At 35.2% G+C, this 17,711-nt stretch overlaps 1 protein-coding gene across 1 annotated transcript in view; it reads right to left on the bottom strand.

Moving 5' to 3' along the window:
- Positions 1-9,712, bottom strand: part of LOC148943255 (integrator complex subunit 7-like) — a 48,401-nt gene extending 38,689 nt beyond the window's left edge. Inside the window, exon 1 of the mRNA XM_089101613.1 lies at positions 9,691-9,712. The gene's annotated coding sequence lies outside the window, so the exon portion shown is untranslated. The remainder of the gene's footprint in view (positions 1-9,690) is intronic.
- Between the last annotated feature and the right edge of the window lie 7,999 nt (positions 9,713-17,711).

Below are 17,711 nucleotides of genomic sequence, written 5' to 3'. Positions count from 1 at the left end.
ATTAAAACCTTTTTCCGGATAGTTTTTTTAATTAATATGGCAAAGTTGAGTCACATTAACCTCGACGGTTAGCCATAAGTTCAAGCTGGAAAAGAAATTGCAAACACATGAGATTAAAAAAGGATATAGTAAAACTCGGAAATGTATATGAATTGATTATAAGATTAAAATTGTTAAGCAGCCAGCAAACAAACTTTTGATTATTTGACAAGTTGGTTTTGTATTCTTTTGAGTTTCTTTAGTAAAGCTCAATTCTTTGCAGCTTTTAACAAGCTACATTCAAGGTCTAATTCTTGGGGGGAAAATCTGAAGACAAGCAAACACAAGCACCTAAGTTTTTGATTGCCAAAAAATAACCTTATTGAACTTGTCTGTCAATTTTCTTATGGCTAAGACACAGGAGCTTATTTTTTTAAATTTGTTTTGGGTGATTTTGATTCCAGAAACTTTTGTTTACGGACACGTTTTTAAGTGGCAGGTTTGAACGGTAAAAAATTTCAAGTTTGTTCGTCAAAAATTGTTTCGAGTTGTCGTGCTCTGCCCAGTAAAACTTTAGAGAGTTTTTATCTGGCAGGTTCCAAGTGTGTTGGACACCAGCTCTTCAAAATCAATTCATCTTTTAGACCAAGTAGCATCTAACACGGAGTTTGAAACAGGTTGAGCAGATATTATTTTGAGAGGCCTGTATCAAATTTTCTAGAAGACATGTTCACCCGCACTATTAAAGTGTCATGTTATTTCAACGAAACGCTCGCTTTGAACTTGTAGATGAAAAGTTCTAAACTCTCGCTGGATTGAACATCGATACCCTGAAAACAATTTTGTCGAATCTGCTTAAAAATTCTACCAAATCCAGTACTTGACAATGGGTTTTTAAGACGCACTAGAGACCTGTTTTTCAAACCAAATGACCTGTTTTTCCATTGCGATGTTGGACTCTTGATTTTGTAGATTCTCGTTTTATTATTCTTGTTTAGGTCTTAGAGACCTAAATTAAATCTTGTTGATCGTCTCGCTCCATCAGACAGTTAGTGGTAACAAATGTTTGATTCGGGCATGAGTAACCATAACTCTGAAAATTAAATCTTGATAAAAATTAATACGTAGTTATTTTATGCTGATCCCATTAGCATCATTATTTATACTGATTCCAAAAGCATGGTATTCATTGAATTTAACGTCAAAAATCAAAAGCTATGACCCTGAGAAATTTGGTAAATAGGTGACAAGCTCCTAAATGATGAATTTTGTATTTTTTGTTTCTCAGAATAAAGATCACGGATGAATGTCTTTTTGTTTCTCTTTTTGTTTTTTTCCTTTGGCAATGATATCATATCGATGCTCCTAGAAAACCGGAGAAGTGCTCTATAAAATACAAATTTAAAGTTCCAGTGCTCTTTTTAATTGACCGAAAAGATGGTTCCATGAAAAAGTGGCATGTTCTGTCATTTCATATCAATAAACACGAAATTGCCCCCAAAAGGGCAAATTTGCTATCAACTGAAAATTCCAGGATATCCAATTGATTTAAAAGTGATAATAAGTAAAAACAATGCATTGAGCCTCCCAGTTTCAGAGAAATTAAATGTCACGTAGTACTGCTGCACGGTTTTGTATTCGTTTCTGAAATGTCAAGTAGTTCATCATAGGCAGCAGGCTACCGCTACCTAAGTAAAGAATGATGTGGGCACAATGTGTTTTTTTTTCTTCAGCCCGGCACTTCGTATCGAAGGAGTTGTCGTAAAAACTTCAAAAAGGGCTCATTCGATTGGAAATTGGAGTGGCTAGTGCCCTTTTTAGTAGTCGAAAGTGATTGGAGGGCAACTAGCCCCCCCCCCCAACGCCCATCATTCCCCCAAACACATCCAATCAAAATTTTGAGATAGCTATTTTGTTCAGCATAGTTGATTTCCAGATAGAAAATATGTTTTTGAGGAGGAAAATTCCCCACAACCATCAGGGCAAGGGTTTTAAGTTAAGCCCTTTGGGCATATAAGAACGATGTTGGCACAATGTACTATGTATTGTTTTTTTCCTTTCGAGCAGGGCACTTCATATGGAAGGGGTCGTCGTAGATACTTCAAAAGGGGCTCATTCGATTGGAAATTGAGAGTTCTAGTGCGCTTTTTAATAGTCGAAAGTGATTGGAGGGCAACTAGCCCCCCTCCACGTCCATCATACCCCCAAACACATCCAATCAAAATTTTTAGATAGCCATTTTTCTCAGCACACCTGATTTCCAAATAGAAAACATATTTTTGAAGAGGACACTCCCCCAAAACCCTTCTGGCAAGGGTTTTAAGTTATGCCCTGGGGGCATATAAGGTTTTTATAGAAGGTGTTGTCGTAAAAACTTCAAAACAGGTGCATTTGACTGGAAATTTGAAGGGCTAGTACCCTTTTTAATAGTCAAAAGTGATTGGAGGGCAACTAGCCCCCCCACACCCATCATTCCCCAAAACATATCCAATCAAAATTTTGAGATATCCATTTTGTTCAGCGAGGTTGATTTCCAGATAGAAAATATGTTTTTGAGCAGGCCACTCCCCCAAAACCCTCAGCGCAAGGGTTTTGAGTTATGCCCCGGGGTTTATAAGGTTTCTATAGAAGGGGTCGTCGGAAAAACTTCAAAAAGGGCTTATTCAATCGGAAATTAAGAGTTCTACTACCCTTTTTAATAGTCGAAACTGATTGGAGGGCAACTAGACCCCCCCGCCTCCCACGCCCATCATTTCCCTAAACACATCCAATCAAAATTTTAAGATCACCTTTTTGTTCAGCGTAGTTGATTACACGTAGAAAATATGTTTTTGAGGAGGACACTCTCCCGCAACCCTCAGGGCAAGGGTTTTAACTTATGCCCTTGGTGCATATAAGGTTTTTATAGATGGCGTTGTTGTAAAAACTTTTAAAAAGGCTCATTTGATTGGAAATCCAAAGGGCTAGTGCTCTTTTTAACAGTCGAGAGTGATTGCAGGACATCTAGCACCACCCCCCCCCTCATGCCCATCGTTTCCCCAAACACATCCAATCAAAATTTTGAGGTAGTCATTTTGTTCAGCTTAGTTGATTTCCAGATAGAAAATATGTTTTGAGGAGGATACTCCCCCACAACCCTCAGGGCAAGGGTTTTTAGTTATACCTTTGGGGAATATAAGGATTTTATAGAAAGTTTTGTTGTAGAAGCTTCAAAAAGGCTCATTCAATTGGCATTTCAAAGGGCTAGTCGAAAGAGATTGGAGGACAACTCGCCCCCCCCCCACGCGCATCATTTCCCCAAACAAATCCAATCAAAACTTTGAGATAGCAATTTGGCTCAGCGTAATTGATTTCCACATAGAAAATATGTTTTTGGGAAGGACACTCCCCCACAACCCTCTGAGCAAGGGTTTTAAGTTATGCCCTGGGGGTGTATAAGGTTTTTAAAGAGGGCGTTGTCGTATAAACTTCAATAAAGCTCATTCGAATGGAAATTCAAAGGGCTAGTGCACTTTTTAATAGTCGAAAGTGATTGGAGGGCAACTAGCCTCCCCTCCCCACATGCCAATCATTCCCCCAAACGCATCCAATATAAATTTTGAGATAGCCATTTTGTTTAGCGTAGTTGATTTGCAGATAGAAAATATGTTTTTGAGGAGGACATTCCCCCAGAGCCCTCAGGGCAAGGGTTTTAATTTATGCCCTGGGTCATATAAGGTTTTTAAAGAAAGCGTTGTCGTAGAAACTTCAAAAAAAGCTCATTCGATTGGAAATTCAAAGGGCTAGTGCCCTTTTTAATAGTCGAAAGTGATTGGAGGGCAACTACGCCCCCTACGCCCATTATTACCCAAAACACATCCAATATAAATTTTGAGATACTCATTTTGTTCAGCGTAGTTGATTTCCAGATAGAAAATATATTGTGAGGAAGATACTCCCCCACAACCCTCAGGGCAAGTGTTTTAAATTACGCCCTGGGGGAATATAAAGTTTTTATAGAAGGCATTTTCGTAAAAACTTCAAAACAGGCTTATTCGATTGGAAATTCGAAGGGCTAGTATCCTTTTCTATAGCCGAAAGTGATTGGAGGGCAACTAGGCCCCCCCCCTGCCCATCATTCCCCCAAACACATCCAATCAAAATTTTGAGATAGCCAATTTATTCAGAGTAGTTGATTTCCAGTTAGAAAATATGTTTTTGAGGAGGACACTCCCCAACAACCCTCAGGGCAAGGGTTTTAAGTTATGCCCTGGAGGCATATAAGTTTTTTTTTATAGAAAGAGTTGTCGTAGAAACTTCATAATAGGCTCATTCGAATAGAAATTTTAAGGGCTAGTACCCTTTTTAATAGTCGAAAGTGATTAGAGGGCAACTAGTCCCCCCACGCCCATCATTCCCCCAATCACATCCAATCAAAATTTTGAGAAATTCATTTTGTTCAGCGTAGCTAGTTTCCAGGTAGAAAAAATATTTTTGAGGAGGACACTCCCCCAGAACCTTCTGGGCAAGGGTTTTAAGTTATGGCCTGGGGGCACATAAGGTTTTTATAGAAGGGTTTTTCGTAGAAGCTTCAGAAAAGGCTTAGTCAAGTAGAAATTCAAAGGGCTAGTGCCCTTTTTATTAGTCGAAAGTGATTGCAGGGCAGCTAGCCCCCCCCACGCCCATCATTCCCCCAAACACATCCAATCAAAATTTTGAGATAGCCATTTTGTTCAGCGTAATTGATGGAGGACACTCCCCCACAACCCTCAGAGCAAGGGGTTTTAAGTTATGCCCTGGGGGCATATAAGTTTTATTTACAGAAAGTTTTATCGTAGAAACTTCAAAACAGGCTCATTCGATTGGAAATTTGAAGGGTTAGTACCCTTTTAAATACTCGAAAGTGATTAGAGCGCAACTATTCCCCCCTTAAGCCCATTATTCCCCAAAACACAACCAATCAAAATTTTGAAATAGCCATTTTGTTCAGCGTAGTTGCGGATGACCCACAGCCCTCAGGGCAAGGGTTTTAAGTTATGCATTTGGGCATATAAGGTTTATATAGAAGGCGTTGTTGTAGAAACTTCAAAAAAGGCTCATTCGATTGGAAATTCAAAGGGCTAGTGCCCTTTTGATAGTCGAGAGTGATTGGAGGACAACTAGCCCCCCCCCCCCTACGCACATCATTTCCCCAAACATATCCAATCAAAATTTTGAGAGAGCCATCTTGTTCAGCGTAGTTAATTTGTATATAGAAAATATATTTTGAGAAGGACACTCCACCACAACCCTCAGGGCAAGGGTTTTAAGCTATGCCCTTGGGGCCTATAAGGTTTTTATGGAAGGCGTTGTTGTAGAAAATTCAAAAAAGGCTCATTCGATTGGAATTTCATAGGGCTAGTGCCCTTTATAATTGTCGAAAGTGATTGGAAGACAACTAGCCTCCCCCCCCCACGCGCACCATTTCCCCAAACACATCCAATCAAAATTTTGAGATAGCCATTTTGTTCAGCGTAATTGATTTCCAGATAGAAAATATGTTTTTGAGGAGAACAATCCCCCACAACCCTCAGGACAAGGGTATTAAATTGTGCCCTGGGGGCATATAAGGTTATTAAAGAAGGCTATGTAATAGAAACTTCAAAAAAAGCTCATTCGATTGGAAATTCAAAGGGCTAGTGCCCTTTTTAATAGTCGAAAGTGATTGGAGGGCAACTATCCCCCCCAAACGCCCATCATTCCCCCAAAGAAATCCAATATAAATTTTGAGATAGCAATTTTGTTCAGCGTAGTTGATTTCCCAATAGAAAATATATTGAGGAGGACACTCCCCCACAAACCTCAGAGCAAGGGTTTTAAGTTATGGCCTGGGGTCACATAAGGTTTTCAAAGAAGTTGTTGTCGTAGAAACTTAAAAAAAAGCTCATTCGACTTGAAATTCAAAGGGCTAGTGCCCTTTTTAATGGTCGAAAGTAATTGGAGGGCAACTAGCCCCCCCATGCCCATTTTACCCCAAAACGCATCCAATATAAATTTTGAGATAGCCATTTTGTTCAGCGTAGTTGATTTCCAGATAGAAAGTATATTTTTGAGGAGGACACTTCCCTACAACCTTCAGAGCAAGGGTTTTAAGTTACGCCCTAAGAGAATATAAGGTTTTTATAGAAGGTGTTGTCGTTGAACCTTCAAAACAGGCTCATTCGATTGGAAAATCGAAGGGCTAGTACCCTTTTTAATAGTCCAAAGTGATTAGAGGGCAGCTAGTCCCCCCACGCCCATCATTCCACCAAACACTTCCAATCAAAATTTCGAAATAGCCATTTTGTTCAGCGTAGTTGATTTCCAGATAGAATATATATTTTTGAGGAGGACACTCCCCCTGAACCCTCAGGGCAAGGGTTTTAAGTTATGGGCTTGGGGCATATAAGGTTTTTATAGAAGGCGCTGTCGTAGAAACTTCAAAAATTCTCATTCAATTGGAAATTCAAAGGGCTTTTGCTCTTTTTAATAGTCGAAAGTGATTGGAGGGCAACTACCCCCCCCCCCGTCCATCATTCCCCCAAACACATCAAATCAAAATTTTGAGATAGCCATTTTGTTCAGCGTCGATTATTTCCAGATAGAAAATATGTTTTAGAGGGGGATACTCCCCCACAGCCCTCGTGGCAAGGGTTTTAAGTTTTGCCCTGGGGCATATAAGGTGTTTAAAGAAAGCGATGCCGTAGAAACTTCAGAAATAGCTCATTCGATTGCAAATTCAAAGTGCTCGTGCCCTTTTTAATAGTCGAAAGTGATTGGAGGGCAACTAGCCCCCCCCCCTCCCACGCCCATCATTCCCCCAAACACATCCAATAAAAATTTTGAGATGGCCATTTTGTTCAGCGTAGTTAATTTCCAGATAGAAAATATATTTTTGAGGCGTAAAATCCCCCACAATCCTCAGGGCAATGATTATAAGTTATGCCCTGGGGGCATATAAGGTTTTTATTGAAATCTTTGTCGTAAAATTTGAAAAAAGGCTCATTCGATTTGTAATTCAAAGGGATAGTACCCTTTTTAATAGTCAAAACTGATTTGAGGGCAACTAACACCCCTCTCACGCCCACCTTTTCCCCAAACGTAATCAAAATTCTTAGATAGCCATTTTTCAACATAGTTGAAAGTTTTGGAAATTAGGTCTTCAGGCAAGGGTTGTAAGTTATACCCTGGAGCATATAAAGTTTTTATTGAAAGTGTTGTCTTAGAAATTTCAAAAGGGCTCATTCAATTGGAAATTGAAAGGGTTAGTGCCTTTTTTAATAGTTGAAAGTGATTGGATAGCGACTAGCGCCCCACTAGTGCGCACCATTTTCAAAAAACACATCCGGTCAAAATTTTGAGATATCCATTTTGTTCAACATAGTTGAACGTTCTGCAAATTTGGTCGTTTAGGATTATAATCCCTTCAGAGCCCTCAGTGCAAGGGTTGTATGTTATGCCTGGGGGCATATAAGGCTTATATAAAAAGTTATTGTTTAAATCATTGGCAGCAGGATCGCGCTGCCTAAGTAAAGAACGAGGACACTCGAAGATTTGCACTTTGCATTTTACTGCAAATTTGCACTTTGCTGAAAAATACAAATGAATGTACATTGTCAGTTTAATATGCATTTAATGACATTTAGTAATTAAGATGTTAATACTATTTGATTTATTAAAGTTATAAAAGTAAAAACATTTGTATTTTTTCAGTAAAGTGCAAATTTTGTTCTGGCCTTGGGAAGGCATGGGGGTTTTGCGCCCAACTTATGTTAATTTCTGCTCGTTTTGAGTTTGACTCGGTTAATTATTACAATTTATGTCCTTTTTGGTTTTTATTTATTTATCGATTCTGATTTGTGGTGGTTTCACGCTTGGTAGATTATTTGATTTTATTTTTGCTAATTTTTTGTTTAATGGAGTTCTTTACTTTTCTTTGAAAAACTTATTTTGTGGAAAAAGCTTTTAAATAAATTAAAGATAAAGGGTTATTCCAGACATTTAGTTTAGTGCTTTGCCGAATAGCCTGTGCAATTTATTTTGAGAAGATTAGCTTGATTTTTCATGAAATTGTGTGTTGTGATGTATAGTTGCAAATCAGCTATGACAAAATAGAAATAATGGGTCACTGTTTAGGCGAGAGGGAGGGGGAACAGATGTCTTAAAGACTGTACTTTAATTTAATCCCCATTTGTCGAACGTTTCGTGAGACTTCAGGTCAATATGGAAAAGGGTCTGGCAAACAGGCTTGGAATTAATCTTTTGTCTCACTGCATTTAGACTAAACCTGAATCATAGATATATAGTTGTAAATAGATACCAGATCTCGCATGAAACCACTTGCTAAACCTGAGCGCGTTAGAAACAGTCCTTGGTGGCAAAAACAACCGGGTACGTAGACTTAGCTGGAACTGTGGTGATAATCTCCTTTGAAAAACGCATTGGCGAGAGTAGTAATTTTTACAGACTAAAGGAAATACACAGGTTTTAACAAAAACATTTTAGGAGAATCGAAACCTTCATTCACAGAAGGGATAGGGGTAGTCTGCATGTTTTTTTCCCCTGATAAATCACTTTTATATTGCTAAACATTGACCTAATCATTATGTATCTTTGATATATAATTAAATAAAAAAAACAAGTTTTTCAACCGAAAGTAAGCAGCAACATCAAAGCTTAAAACGAACAGATATCATTACTTACATGAAGGGGATTGCTCCTGCCTCAATTCCTTTTTCTTTACGGTAAGTTTTGACTCTTTTAGAAAATTTTTGAAAAGGGTTATTATTCTAAATAAACTGCCCTTTTGTTTTAAGAGTAGTTTTCAAAGAATTTGGACAAAAGGCAAACATTAGCTTAATTAGAGAGGTATTAAAGAGGGGCCATCTCCCTCACATACATTATAATTTCTGTTTGTTTTAAGTTTTAATGCTCATCCTTACTTTCAGTTGAAAAAAGTTTTATTTCATTTTAATTTCTGATTGTTATAAAATAATGGCGTGAAATCCGGCTCCCCGCCATAGAAAGTTGTTCTCACGTAAAATTCCAACTCGATACAAATTTCCCCCCAGATAATTTCCCTTGACATCTCCACATCTAAAATAATATCAGAAAGAAGCATCTTATAAAAAATATCATACCTGTGGAAGTGCAAAATAAGTTTGTCACCAAGTCTTTTCTTGCAATATAAAATAACCATTCTTACTGAAATCAAACTTCATAGTCAACGTGTGTACTGAAGGCAAAGAGGAAAAGCGCAAAGGACTCGCAAAATTCCTTGCGGTCTGGTTTCTATTTTGTAATATGTCTGTGGCCTGAATTAAGGAGCTGTGAAATGATTCTTCCCTCCTTATTACAGAAAATTGGCTTTGAAACTAATGTTCTATTTATTCGATGACATTTATTTAATATTTATCTCTCTTTGGCTTATACATATGTTTCCAATCTATTTAACTATCGGAAAACCTTAATGTAAAGGTTGCAATGGCTTCAGCTGTGTAGAAAACCAAAAGTCAGGCAGAATTTCCATCTATGTAGACAACAATATTCCTAACCATCCACCCAAAATAATTTAGTGAAAATATTATTAAGTATCTAGTCAACAATGCTAGTGTTCACCGAAAATTTGGACTGAATATTTAATTTTTTTAAAATTGTAGTTACAATCCGAAATTTTAGTTCTAAGGCAGAAAAACGGAAAAAGTGAGACCCTACCTATCAATTTACAATAGCTGACATGATAAATTGAATACCAAGAATTCGGAGATGGTGATGACTTGTTTTCTACATAGCATTTTGGTCAGGCCAGCGCATAATTTGAAAAACAACCTGGAATTAAATAAAACCGGGAATTTTTTCAGCTGAAAGTGAAAAGTGAAATTAAATCTTACAATGACCAGAAATCAATTCGCTAATAAACGGGTTCCCCATCCTTAACCTCTTCCTCAGAACGCTAAGGTCTAACTTGTTGTCTCAAGTTTATAAAAAGGACTGATGAAACACAAAGACTATTGAACAGAGATAAAAAGTTTGTCAAAGCACTAGAGAAATTTAGCGTAAAGAGCGAGGCGTTGACGAAGGTGCATCCCCCATTCTCAACAAAATACTTCCTGTTCGTTTTAAGTTTAAATGTCGCTCCTTACTTTCAGTTAAAAAACTTGTCTTTTAGATTAAGTTTTAAATGGTCTGTATTCAACCCGTTTTGAACCTGCGGATAACAAACCCTTTCAAGTTTCTTTAACGAACTGTGTTGAACACAATGAACCCGAAAACGATTTTCACCAAACCCACTTAAACCATGGTTCAAACTCCTTGCTTGAAAGCGGGATTCAGAATGAAAGCTGTATAGCCCAAAGAGTTTATGGTACAGCCCCGCTTTCGGGTATATTTTGTCCGTGTTCAGTTAGTGCACAGCCCCTGTCCAATTCTGGTAGCATAAAAATTGGACTCTAGTATAAAAGCAAAATATTTAAATTTAAAAGACATGGTAGGCTGAAAATTGACCCGCAAATAATCGATTGAAATGAATCCTATGACGTGAGCTTCTTTTTGATGTTAAGAAAATATTTATATTCATACCAGACTATTAATTTATATTAGTGACATATCTTTGGATAGCTCTAGTTACGGCTACTGCAATTAGGGCAGATTTTAAGCTAGAATAATTTAACAATAGCTAAGATAGGCCTAGTAATTTTAGTATATTTGGTAGTAAAATTCTACTTTAGATACTTCTGGTTATATGGGACAGGGGTTAGGTTAGGAAAATGAAACTTTTAGGGATGGGTCTACAGGCTTAAGTATATCTCAGGAAGTGAGGCCTACTTTGAAATACCAGTAAATTTTCAGGTAGCACAATAATTTAGCTAGGATAAAAGTGAAAATGTCATTTGATGCCTTTTTTATGCTCTTTCAGAATACTATAGGCTAATTGCTTCTGTTGCAAATTACATCTTGAGCCCTTAAAGGGGCCCCAAATGTGTTTCATTTTGTTATCATGCAAAGAAGTTATCAACAGTAGTTAAGTTATTGAAAAGTGGTTAGAAATGGGTCAATATCTACAAAATCATATTATTGAGTTAGGACAAAAGTGAATAGGCCTACACCATTTGATGCCTTTTTTTTATGCTGATTACGAATATAATAAGCATTTCTATTGGAAATGAGTTTCAGCCCCCCCCCTATATCTGCCCATTCCGGGTTGGGTTAGGTTAGGTATAACCTACATCTAGGGGGGGGGCTGAAATTCATTTTCAATAGAAATGCTTATTATATTCGTAATCAGCATAAAAAAGGCATCAAATGGTGTATTCACTTTATTCCTAACTCAATAATATGATTTTGTAGAACTTTACCAAGAGTTGTCCTGTAGAAAATAGGCAGTCAATATCTACGAAATCATATTATTGAGTTAGGACTAAAGTGAATACACCATTCGATGCCTTTTTTATGCTTATTATTAATATAATAAGCATTTCTATCCGAAATGAGTTTCAGCCCCCCCCCCTATATATGCAAATTCAGGGTTAGGTTAGGGTGGGTTAGGTTAGGTATAGCCTATATAGGGGGGGGCTGAAATTCATTTCCGATAGAAATGCTTATAATATTTGTAATCAGCATAAAAAAGGCATCAAATGGTGTATTCACTTTATTCCTAACTCAATAATATGATTTCGTAGATATTGACCAAAAAGGTTGGTTAGGTTAGGTTAGATATAGCCTATCTAGGGGGGGGGGCTGAAATTCATTTCCGATAGAAATGCTTATTATATTCATAACCAGCATAAAAAAAGGCATCAAAGGTGTATTCACTTTATTCCTAACTCAATAATATGATTTCGTAGATATTGACCTAAAAATGTATCTCTTGTTTATAAATAAGTTGTTCAAGAGTAATATATTCCAAAAATACTTAGCCTATTTATAAAATAAAGTAGGATAAAAATATAATAGTTTAGAAACAAATTTAGGCTATATATTTGCACATTAGGGTGGGAGGGGGGGTAAAGCAGGGTATATATTAAATAAATAACCTAACCCTAGGTACTTTTTTCCCCCTAAACCTCAAAAACAGCAGTTTAAACATTGTAAACAGAATGACAAACCACTCTTTGCAATCCATTCAGACATTTCAAATACCTGTTGACTGGTTTCCTGAAGCATTTACCTATATAGTATATAGCATTGTCTAAGATATAATGCATAAGTACCTAATCATTTTTCTTGTAAATTCAGTTTTAAGCCCATAATAGACCCTCAAAGATGATACCTTTTTCTCTTATTTTTAGTAATATTAAAGGGTTAGGGACAACAATTTTCATTTCATCACATGCAGAATAATTATATGTGATACATTCCAAATGCAGCTCCACTTTACTTTACCCCCACCCCCTGATGTGCAAATATATAGCCTAAATTATATATTTCCATGTATTTTCTGATTCTTGATTTCATCACTGTCAGTTCAATTTATGGGTAAACTGGTTTAAACAAAAGTGATGCTAACAGAGTTATATAAGTAGTACCTAAAATAAGAGGAAAAGGTATCATCTTTGAGGTTCTTTAAAGCAATTAAAACTGAATCTGTAAGTGAAGTGATATTTTTATTCCAAAAAGTATAAAAAGGGCATTGAGCAGTATGTTCACCTTATTTTTAGGTCAGTAGTGTAAACTGCTCCATATTCACCAGCCTTTACAATTTACATACAATTATTCAGCTTCATAACTCTTGTCCTATATTAAATCTGTCCAAGATTGAGTCTGTCTACAATTTATATAATTTGTTCAAACTTAAAGATCCTGTGTTGAAGATTTGACAGTAGTTTTCAATTGTAGGCTTAAACTTTAAATGCATGTCCAGAATTAGGCTCCAACTATTCACTATTAGTGTATTTAAAATTTTAGTATATTTCAATAGTTGTTTGGGCCCAGTATTATATTGTGTGTTTGTCAATGATTTGCCTGAAGTATTTCATCACTCCACTGTCAAAGTGTTTGTGGATGATATAAAAGTGTTACCTCCCAGGTAGACATTGCCCTTATTCAAGAGAATCTGAGTGCCCTAAATGAATGGTGTAAATTGAACTCCATGCTTGTAAACTATCAAAATTGTTTTGTATTTCATTACTTTTTCAAAAAGCTCAACTTATCACTATATTCTTAGTGATACACCTCTTTCATCTGCAGATTCAGTAAGGGATTTAGGTATTCACTTTGATAACCAGTTGAAGTTTCACAAGCATGTGTCAACAATTCTGCAAAATGCTAATTACACTCTGCTTCAAATTAAGAGAAGTTTTAGGAAATTTAACCTTTACACTTTTTTTACACTATACAAGACAATAGTATGCCCAATGGTAGAATATTGTTCGTCTGTGTGGTATCTGACATGGAAATGTGACTTGCAGCAAATTGAAAAGGTTCAACATTGGGAATCAAAGTTTGTGCCATATTTGAGTCATTTACTGTATTAGCATCAACTGCAATGTTTGGGACTTACTTCTCTGGAGTTTTGATGGGATAGGGTTGACCTGATCAATACGTTCTGTTTTATGAAGGGTGTTGATAATGTGGACTGGGCTGATTTCTTCAGACTTAGTCATTACTCAGCCACTTGACAAAATTTGAATAAACTGTAAGTGCACAAGAAAATAGTTCAATGAAGCTTCATTAACTGAGCAACAAAACTTTGGAATAGTTTACCTGATACCATAGTTTTTGCACAAACAGTGCAAACATTTAAGAGTGCTCTCACTAAAACTGAGTTCTATGGAAAGCACTTTCTGTAATATAGTTGTTGTATAGGCTAGTTGTTTTTTACTGATGAATATTTTTTGTTTTTATTTTGTGTTTTGCAGTGTTGGTGTTTTAGCTGTCATTTCTTATGTTTGTATTGCAACAAGCCATTGGCTTTCTCCTTTATTGAATAAAATAAATAAATAAATCAATGTAATGTTACTGCAAAAAGGCTTTGAAATCTGATGCTGTACAATTGCTCAAAATTGGTTTTGTTCTCATTTTTCAGCTATTTTCAACATGTCTTTCTTTTCAAAGGTCCACACAAAATTTGTACTGCTGTTATAAAAAAAGCAGAGCCTGAAGAAAATATTAATGAAAAATCGAAAGTTCTAAGTAATTTAGCCAAAAGTCTATGAAACTTTTATTGTCAAAATCATTAGACCTATATCTGATCAAAAAAACTTTGGATCTATTGGATTTTAAATATTATTTGAAATTATCCATGAATGCAAATATCAATAAAATTAAATGATAATACAGAAGTAATGGCCAACGCAGCTATACATACTTATTTCTCTGTCCCAATCTATTCAAAGTGTTCCTTTTTACACCCATCCAAGAAGTTCCCATTTCCCTTTGATCTTTCTGTATTACATCCTCTCACCCCATTAGGGGACAAGCTGATTTCCATAGAACATGTTCTAACTGTTGTAATGATAATGTGATTAATAAAAACATGTTAACACATTATAAAGTAAGAATTTGGCTGTTTAAGTTTTTTTTTAGGTTTGTACAAAGCAATATCCTAGGGCCATATATGTAACCATAAGGGGGGGGGGATTTCTGAGTGAAATAATAATTATATTTGGAAAGAAAGTAAAAAAAGGTGTGGACATGCTAATAAGTATAATACTAAATGCACTAGCAGGTGGGTTCACCTTGTCCCTGCCTCAGTTATTGAATTTCATGCATATTTAAAGCATTTCATTCAGAAGAGCTGCTAAACATTTATTCTATAAATATATTTTTTTTTTAATTCTTTGGTAGATTCTTTTGTCTTAGATAATTCTTCATAAGGTGGTACCCATGATTTGAGTTGGATTCTAGGCCAAATTGTACCTTTTGCAGAAGTAGGAATTCATTTTAACATAGCATGCTAAACATTTTAATTACAGTTAATCATGCTAGAAAACTGATTAAGAAACAAAACATTATGTATCATAAAATGCAAAACAACTTAATAATATGTCATTTGGGCTACATATAGGATAGTTGGGGGGAGGGGGGGATTTAAAAAAAAAAACAATCATAAACAACATAAAATAAGGAATATAATAGTAATAGGATATTTTTTTTCTACAATATTTCAACTAAGTACATCCAAGATTCCATAACTGAGGTAGGGACAAATTAAGAAGGCTACACTTTTTGATCCAGCTTTTTCCAAGTATAATAATTATTTCACTTGCAAGTCCAATTTAAAGCTATTTAATAGGTACTAAATTAAACCTTAATTTCTTCTTTTTGCCACAAAAAATGAGTTAGTAAAGTTATTAAAAATGTACCCAACAGTCAACTCCTTCCAAGGTATATATTCAATAGGCATTGATTAAAAATGATCAATTCAATAATTAATGTTTTAACTCGAATTGTATTACTGCCATTTTGGATGGTTTTTGACAGTGCTTTGTTTTTTTGGTGAACACTTTTTTTGACCTGTCAAAACCATTGGACCTATATCTGATTGTAAAAAACTTCAAAATGTATGACATTAAATATTATTTGAACATAGTTTATGAATATAGATATCAATGAAAGTAAATAATACTATGACTAATAAAAACTTGTGGCATAATTTAAAGTAAAAATTTAGTTTTTTGAGTGTGTGTTTTTTTTCCAGTTTTTGTACAAACCTGTAACCTATCCTAGTGCTATATATGGGTCCATAAGGGGGGCGTTTATAAGTGAAACAATTATTATATACAGAAAGGACATTAAAAAAAGACATTGAGTAGTGTGTTCACCTTGTCCATAGGCTACCTCAGTTATGGAATCTCATATATATTAACTGTGTTTCATTAAGACCAGGTGCTAAACAACCCTTTTATTAATATTTTTTTCAAGTTTTGGTAGATTCATTTAACTAACATAAGTCTTTATAAGGTGGTACCCATGATTTGAGCTTAAACATTGTAGTTATAATTAATCATTACTCTTTAGATGTTCCTGTCTTTAATATTTAATCAAACTCAAATAGCAAGTCAAAGTAAAGGAAAAGAAAAAAATTACACACCTTTCTGTATATAGTCAGTAATATCCTCCCTAACAACTAAATTTAAATTCCTGTATTATTTATAAATTAAATAACTGTTTAGTTTCACAATACTTGACAATTAATTTAGAAGCTACTTTGGACCACTCAGCCAAATGATGAAATGGATATTTCTGTAGAAGCCTCACACATTTACCACATGTTAGTTTCATCGTTCATTCAAATAGATAAGGATGTGAATAAATTTTCAGAAGTTTTGCATGAAATTTGTCAAATGAACCTCCTCAAGAAGCAGGGGATTATAGTTATAGCTTTACTTTTTCCACAAAATAAGTTTTTCAAAGAAAATTAAATAGCGTCATTAAACCTAAAAATGAGCAAAAATAAATTCAAATAATGTACCTAACATGAAACTACCACAAATCAGCATCAATAAATAAATGAAACCCAGAACAAACAGAAATTACAATAAATAACCAAGTCAAACTCAAAACAAGCAGAAATTAACGTGAGTAGGGCTCAAAACCCCTATGCCACCCCAAGGTTGGAACATAATTTGCACTTTACTGAAAAAATATAAATATTTTTACTTTTATAACTGTAATAAATCAAATAATATTGACATTTTGATTACTAGATATCAGTAGGCTATATGTATACTAAACTGACAATGCACATTCATTTGTATTTTTTTTTGGTAAAGTTCAAATTATGTTCTGGCCTTGGAAAGGCTTAGGGGTTTTGATCCCTACTCATATTAATTTCTGCTCGTTTTGAGTTTGACTTGTTATTTATTGTAAAATCTGTTCGTTTTGGGTTTCATGTATTTATTGATACTGATTTGGTGTAGTTTTGGGTTTGGTAGGTTATTTAATTTTATTTTTGCTCATTTTTGTTTAGTGGAGTTCTTTACTTTTCTTTAAAAAACTTATTTTGTAGAAAACGTTTTTTTTATTAATTCCTGTTTGTTTTATATTGACATAGTCTTTTCAGGGAAAGAGAAAATAATAGTTTAAATCTTTTCGTTTTTTTAAGACTTTATAGTTTGGACTGCTATTTGTATGCTGGAGAAAATTTTTCAGCAATTTTTAACAACATGCACCCTTTTAAAAATCTGGACACAAATAGTAGTGTTTAATTTAGTTTCATACCTCCTCTAATTGACCTGAAATAGAAAGCTTGATACCATTTGCAAAAAAATCTGTTTACTTTCTTTGATAGCTTGGAAACACTTATGCTATTTTGATTTGGTTAAATTTTAAGAGCAGAAGTAGCCCCGAAAGTTTGAACATAATATCCTCAGTCGTTCTTGGGATACTGCTGAAATGTCTTATTGGGAATTAGTATTAACACAGTGCATTTGATTTAATCTTAAGGCAACCTTTAGTTTTTAAACATAATCAGCAAATGGGAGGGTGGTCGTGGGAGGGGGATTTGTTGCCCTCCAATCACTTTTAACTTTTAAAAAGGGCATTAGCCCTTTCTATTTTCAATCAAATGAGCTTTTTTCGAAGTTCCTATGACACCTCCTTTAAGTACCCTGGTCTAAAAAAAAATGATAATAATACATTGTACCCACATTGATCTTTACTATAAAAATGTCAAGCCTTACAATCACTTTTGACTAATAAAAAGGGCATTAGCCCTTTTAATTTCCAATTGAATGTGCCCTTTTTGAGTTTCTATGACTACGCTTTCTATAAAACCTCATATGCCCCATGGAATA

The sequence above is a fragment of the Artemia sp. Qi Xiang Cuo genome, chromosome 15, assembly GCF_049724085.1.
Source record: "Artemia sp. Qi Xiang Cuo chromosome 15, ASM4972408v1, whole genome shotgun sequence".
Classification (NCBI taxonomy): Eukaryota; Metazoa; Arthropoda; class Branchiopoda; order Anostraca; family Artemiidae; genus Artemia; species Artemia sp. Qi Xiang Cuo.
The sequence above is the reverse complement of the archived record's forward strand: the minus strand, read 5'-3'. Positions and strand labels throughout refer to the sequence as shown.